This window comes from Eptatretus burgeri, chromosome 2, assembly GCF_056783735.1.
Source record: "Eptatretus burgeri isolate ZD-2024b chromosome 2, Ebu_testis_v1, whole genome shotgun sequence".
Classification (NCBI taxonomy): Eukaryota; Metazoa; Chordata; class Myxini; order Myxiniformes; family Myxinidae; genus Eptatretus; species Eptatretus burgeri.
In genome coordinates, this window is record NC_140962.1 from 156290895 (window position 1) to 156298394 (window position 7500).

General features: G+C 45.4%; 1 protein-coding gene and 1 long non-coding RNA gene across 3 annotated transcripts in view; one reads left to right on the top strand and one right to left on the bottom strand.

The window, feature by feature from the left end:
- Positions 1-4500, bottom strand: part of LOC147033657 (uncharacterized) — a 45443-nt gene extending 40943 nt beyond the window's left edge. Inside the window, exons 1-2 of the long non-coding RNA XR_015055589.1 lie at positions 4022-4500; positions 1964-2031 (exon numbers count right to left, since the gene is read on the bottom strand). This is a non-coding gene — a long non-coding RNA (uncharacterized LOC147033657). The remainder of the gene's footprint in view (positions 1-1963; positions 2032-4021) is intronic.
- LOC147033655 (tubulin alpha chain-like) overlaps positions 1-7500 on the top strand; it is a 497880-nt gene that overhangs the window by 182548 nt on the left and 307832 nt on the right. The gene's annotated exons all lie outside the window — the stretch shown is intronic.

The window sequence follows — 7500 nt, forward strand, 5'->3', positions numbered from 1 at the left end:
CTTGTGTAGGTGTGTGTGTGTGTGTGTAGTTGAATGTGTGTATCGATGTGTGTTGGGGTGTAGGTGTGTATATAGGTGCATGTGTATCGGTGTTTATGTGCATAGGTGTGTGTGTAGGGTGTATAGGTTTGTGTAGGTGTGTGTATAGGTGCATGTGTATTGGTGTTTGTGTGTGTAAGTGTGTGTGTATAGGTGTTTGTAGTTATGTGTGTGTATAGGCATGCGCCTATATAGGTGTGTGTATAGAAGTGCTTTATGTGTAGGTGTATATGTGTGTAGGTGTGTGTATAGGTATGTGTAGGTGTGTATGTATGTGTGTGTATATTGGTGTTTGTGTGTGTAGGTGTCTGTGTGTAGGTGTTTGTGTAGGTGTGTGTATCGGTGTGTGTATATAGGTGCATGTAGAAAGGTGATTGTGCATGTGAGTGTGTGTGTGGGTGTGTATAGGTGTGTGTATAGGTGTTGGCAGGAATGTGTGTACGTATGTGTATAGGTGATTGTGTGTGTGTGTGTGTGTGTGTGTGTGTGTGTGTGTGTGTGTGTGTGTGTGTGTGTGTGTGTGTCGGTGTTTGTGTGTGTAGGTGTATGTATGTACTTGTGTGTGTACATAGATAGGTATGGTGCCATTTGATGGGGGAACGGAGCCATTTCCCCAGCTCTGCTTTATTTTTTATATCCTTGACACTGCAGTTAAAATTGACATCTCCGAGGGGGGAGGGGGCAATACATTTCTCCCCCTCCCCTCTGTTAAAAGATTTTGTATTCATGTTGATCGAATTAGTGAAGTTTTAACGTCTGACATTTAAAAATGATAAATGTATGCTACGTCCTTTTTTAGCACGAACTGATTATAACAAGCTCAAATGAGCTAAGATCCTCGTCCTCTTAATGATGACGTCATAAAAACGAATATGACGTCATTGTGATGTATCAGGTTTGCGATAAATTATCTGTGCTAATGCCCGGCTTGATTCCCGCAAACAAAATTCAAGCAGCTTGCCTAGTTTCGGAGATAATGGTCTAGGCGATTTCCATTAGCGGCGATATTATGACGTCAACTTTTTTTCTCGGAAGAATTCCAAAATCGGAGATGGTTACTGTCTGCGTGTGGGCTTTCTGCATATACATGGCAAGTTTCACGAAGATCCGATGAAAACTCTGGGTTGTGAAACAAAAAATATCAAAAAATAGGAATGACGTCATAAAAATTGATATGACGTCATAGTGATGTATCATATGTGCGGTAATTCATCTCTGCTAATGCCCTGTTCGATTCCCGCAAACAGAATTCAAAAAGCTTGCCGAGTTTCGGAGATAATTTTTAGGCGATTTCCATTAGCGGAGATATTTTGACGTCATAACTTTTTTTTCTCGGAGGAATTTTCAAAATCGGAGATGGTTACTGTCTGCGCAGGGAATTTTTACATATATATGCCAAGTTTCAGGAAGTTTCGATGAAAACTGTAGGCTGTGAAACAAAAAAGTCCACAAGAAGAAGATGAACAACAACAACGTGAGTAAGACTTAGAGATCCTCCAAGAGGATCTAAAAACGACACCTGACGTTGCACAGGAAATCAACCAATGAAAATTTTATCATGACGTATCATATCATTTCAAACCGACATTGAAAAAAATTACTCTATAAGTGTGTCTGGTGCATCCAGGGGGGGAGGAAAAAAAATGAAGAGACAGCAGACATCATGTTCAGCTTTTATTTTTTTTTTAAACCCGAGAAGACTCAACCTGAACATTTTTTTACCTGTCGAGTTCGCAGGTGAGCAAAAAAAAAAAAAAAGTGGCTTTAATTTGATCAATCTTATTTTGATTGATCAGGGAAGCCGAACGCATGTCAGCACACTCAACAAGCAGCATGGTATGTATTTCAATTAACGGGCCAAACCTTGACACTTTCCAAGGTGTGAAATATCTAGAATTGTGGATTAAGGAGGAACATCACCCACCTGAGGACAACCCCACAGGAAAGAGGAGGAAGGAGGACACCATCTCCCACATCATCAACCAAACTGTTCTGCAATACAATGATCCAACATCTCAGCGAAATCGGTAAGTTTATCAATTTTAATTTCATATCTGGCTTTTGTCAATAAAAAGCTGTCAAACTTTGATATAAGTGGTAATACGTTTTGAATCCGTACATGTTGAACTTAAATAGTTCCAATATTGTTTTTATTTACTCTTTTTCAGAGTGAGAAATGTATAAGTTGTAATGTATATTTTAATAGTAATGTGGATTTTCAGCTTTATGTATAGCTTGAAACTTACAACAGTCAGAAACTACAACGGCACTCGGAAGGGTGTATACCTCCACCAGGCTGAACAGTTTACGCTTTGTATCTGGATCTTCACCAAAATCGAATCGATTCATCCTTTTAACCTAACCAACTCGTCCACAACTTTTTGAAATATCATGTTATAAATTGTTTTTGGCCCATCTCTCAATGGTGAAGAATCGTTAAAAAAAAATTACCATATCTGGATCCATATCTTCACCAAAGTCGAATAAATTTGTCCTTGTCACCTACCAAACTCATCCATGAAGTTTTGTCATAACTCGTCCACAACTTTTTCAAATATCACGCTATAAATTGTTTTTGGCCCATCTCTCAATGGTGAAGAATCATTAAAAAAAATTACCATATCTGGATCCGTATCTTCACCAACGTCGAACCAATTTGTCCTTGTCACCTACCAAACTCATCCATGAAGTTTTGTCATAACTCGTCCACAACTTTTTGAAATATCATGTTATAAATTGTTTTTGGCCCATCTCTCAATGGTGAAGAATCATTTAAAAAATTACCATATCTGGATCCGTATCTTCACCAACGTCGAACCAATTTGTCCTTGTCACCTACCAAACTCATCCATGAAGTTTTGTCATAACTCGTTCACAACTTTTTGAAATATCATGTTATAAATTGTTTTTGGCCCATCTCTCAATGGTGAAGAATCATTTAAAAAATTACCATATCTGGATCCGTATCTTCAGCAACGTCGAACCAATTTGTCCTTGTCACCTACCAAACTCATCCATGAAGTTTTGTCATAACTCGTCCAGAACTTTTTTCAAATATCACACTATAAATTGTTTTTGGCCCCATCTCTCAATGGTGAATCATTAAAAAATTACCCTATCCAGATCCGTATCTTCACCAAAGTCGAACCAATTTGTCCTTGTCACCTACAAAACGCATCCACGAAGTTTTGTCATAACTCGTCCACAACCTTTTGAGATATCCTGCTCACAAACAGATAAACAGACGGGTGAAAACAACCACCGTCCATCTTCAGTGGCGAGGTAATAACAAAGTGAATGCATCATGCATGACAACAAATTTGGAAAACATGTAATTCCTCAATTTTTTTTTTTTTAGAAGTTGTTTCAATCTATAAGCAGCTTATAGATTATCCTAACTGTTTGAAGAAATTGTGCATCACAGATGGAGTAAGGCTTGCCATGCTGTCTGTCAATTTCATCTGCCCCGCTGGAAATTTTCACAAATCGCACCTTGTCTGCAGGTAGGTGTATGTGCGTGCATGTGTTTTTCTCAATGGAAGAATACACCTAAATACCTGAGTAACGCCCTGATCTCTGCTTCCCTTATTGCGATCTTTGAACGACCATGGCTCATTTACACACACAATGTGGAACTAATGAATTGTCAACGAGGCACTCCCCAGCCGTTTAAACGGCATATTTCCCAGTTACCGCCAATTTCCTGCCCCTTAGTCCTGATCACAGTTGGCAGGGGAAATCAGCGGCTCCGCTTTCCATCCTTACATATTGGCTCCGCCGGCCTGTGCTTTGTGAAAACTTTCATGGAAGTTTGCGGAAAAAGGGAAATTTGGGTGTTAGTGTGCGAGTTGTTTAACCAGTGGGGTAACGAGGGGCCATGCTATGGTTGTTTAGAACGTTTTGGGGGGGTAGGAGGGGGTTATTATATTACTCACATAAAACACTCTATTACTGTCCTGAAATCGTTTAATCTATACCTTACCATTTCAGATCGACCACCTCCTCGCGTGGGTCGCTGACTTTTCCTCCTCTCCCGTATTCAGCCGGTAGCTCCAAACGGGACCCTCTCGTCTCCTCTCTCTCCGTCAAGGTTGGAGTGCCCCAAGGCTGTGTCTTGGGCCCAGTCTTGTTCCTCATCTTTATCAATGATATCCCTGATTCTATGGAGAAAAAAAAAACCTGCTTACATACTTGTTGATGATTCCACCGTCCGCCATATTATTTCTCATCCTTCAGACAGTTAGGCAGCAGCCTATTCTCTCTCTGCAGACCTTGATAGGATCAGGAGCTGGTCCGACACTTGGGATATGCTTTTCAACCCGGACAAATCCCACACACTCACCCTGTCTCTCTCGAAAGGACAGTCTGGTGAATCGAATTCCATCTACCTCCTCAACAAACCACTTGAAGAGGTTGTCACTCAAACTTTTGGGCCTCCTTCTTGGGCACACCACATTTCCGAGGGGTCTTTCCTTGGCCAATCTGAGCTTTTGACAACCTACAAGGCCTTTATTCGCAGTTTGATGGAGTACTGCTCTCCTCTTTGGGCTGGCACCCCTGCTGGCACATCTCACGTTTCTGCTGCTACCCACCTTTCCAAGGAGACAATTCTGTGCATCAACTACTCTCTGAGTGAAAGACCCCTGCCTTACTACCATCTCAACTTGAAGAAGATCTCAACCTTGATCATCTTGAAGATATCCATCATATCCTCTTATAATCACCTCCTTTCGAATGTGCAACGTCCTGTTTCTTCAGCTGCTCCTCGTCGCCGAGTCGAGCTCGGCCCGGAATAATTGTCGGATGTGGTGGCTTGAACTTAATAAAGTATGGATTTCGGATACATCTGTAGAGGGGAGTGTGGTGTGTAAAATAGTGTGGGGAATGGTGTTGGGTAGGGGAGTGCCCAGAGGAGGGAGGGTGGTGCAGGGATGTTGGTGGGTGGAGGAGTGCGGGAAATGGGAGGGAAAGAAAACGCATGTAATCTCCTCATTCTGATTGGGTAATGGGATGATTGTCCTGGCAGAAGATAACAAACATGAGAGAGAGCATATACATATGCAGGCCTGGAATCAGGGAAGAAGAGGTGAAGTTTTGAAAGATATTGATCATACAAGTGCAACGATGTGTCGGAGGGATGGTTTCCTGATCATTAAGGATACCAGGTAAGGATGTCAGGTCACTCGCCTTCATTAAATGTCATGCTGGAAGCACCTGAGCAGGTTCTGACTTGCATGAGGTCTCTACTATGAGGATTCAACGTCTCACAGTTTATCATTGGTGAGAGTAGTTTGACACAATGTAGAACTACAGTGGCACTTGGTGGAGTGCATACTCCTCCAGGATGAACAGTTCAAGTTTTGTATCCTACCGATGGTCCAGATCTGGAGTCAGATCTGAACCAAAATTGAAACAGTTTGTCCTCATCAGACACCCAACCTGTCCACCAAGTTTTGTCCGAATCCGTTCATAACTTTTTGAGAAATCATGCCCACATACAGCGTGCAAACATAACCTCCGTGCACCTTCGGGGTTCACCAAATATTGAAACAGATCCAACTCACAGAGGGCCCTCTGGATTTCCTTTCAAGAATCATGACTTTCTCAGCTCTTTGAAGAAATTCTTTGTCGTCTGGAACACAATATTACACAAAATATGGCCAGGAACGACCTCGAAAAGAACCCCACAATTCTGCGGACCTGCACACATCACACGTGACACCTGTGGTACAACATGCGTGGTAGAACCACAACTGTTTGACTGGTGGGACCGCATGCAGGGACCACCTGACAGCATGCAGGGACCACCTGACAGCAAGCAGGGACCACCTGACAGCATGCAGGGACCACCTGACAGCATGCAGGGAACACCTGACAGCATGCAGGGAACACCTGACAGCAGGCAAGGAAAAACCTGACAGCATGCAGGGAACACCTAACAGCATGCAGGGAACACCTGACAGCATGCAGGGAACACCTGACAGCATGCAGGGAACACCTGACAGCATGCAGGGAACACCTGACAGCATGCAGGGAACACCTGACAGCATGCAGGGAACACCTGACAGCATGCAGGGAACACCTGACAGCATGCAGGGAACACCTGACAGCATGCAGGGAACACCTGACAGCATGCAGGGAACACCTGACAGCATGCAGGGAACACCTGACAGCATGCAGGGAACACCTGACAGCATGCAGGGAACACCTGACAGCATGCAGGGAACACCTGACAGCATGCAGGGAACACCTGACAGCATGCAGGGAACACCTGACAGCATGCAGGGAACACCTGACAGCATGCAGGGAACACCTGACAGCATGCAGGGAACACCTGACAGCATGCAGGGAACACCTGACAGCATGCAGGGAACACCTGACAGCATGCAGGGAACACCTGACAGCATGCAGGGAACACCTGACAGCATGCAGGGACCACCTGACAGCATGCAGGGAACACCTGACAGCATGCAGGGAACACCTGACAGCATGCAGGGAACACCTGACAGCATGCAGGGAACACCTGACAGCATGCAGGGAACACCTGACAGCATGCAGGGAACACCTGACAGCATGCAGGGAACACCTGACAGCATGCAGGGAACACCTGACAGCATGCAGGGAACACCTGACAGCATGCAGGGAACACCTGACAGCATGCAGGGAACACCTGACAGCATGCAGGGAACACCTGACAGCATGCAGGGAACACCTGACAGCATGCAGGGAACACCTGACAGCATGCAGGGAACACCTGACAGCATGCAGGGAACACCTGACAGCATGCAGGGAACACCTGACAGCATGCAGGGAACACCTGACAGCATGCAGGGAACACCTGACAGCATGCAGGGAACACCTGACAGCATGCAGGGAACACCTGACAGCATGCAGGGAACACCTGACAGCATGCAGGGAACACCTGACAGCATGCAGGGAACACCTGACAGCATGCAGGGAACACCTGACAGCATGCAGGGACCACCTGACAGCATGCAGGGACCACCTGACAGCATGCAGGGAACACCTGACAGCATGCAGGGAACACCTGACAGCATGCAGGGAACACCTGACAGCATGCAGGGAACACCTGACAGCATGCAGGGAACACCTGACAGCATGCAGGGAACACCTGACAGCATGCAGGGAACACCTGACAGCATGCAGGGAACACCTGACAGCATGCAGGGAACACCTGACAGCATGCAGGGAACACCTGACAGCATGCAGGGAACACCTGACAGCATGCAGGGACCACCTGACAGCATGCAGGGACCACCTGACAGCATGCAGGGAACACCTGACAGCATGCAGGGAACACCTGACAGCATGCATGGACCACCTGACAGCATGCAGGGAACACCTGACAGCATGCAGGGAACACCTGACAGCATGCAGGGAACACCTGACAGCATGCAGGGAACACCTGACAGCATGCAGGGAACACCTGACAGCATGCAG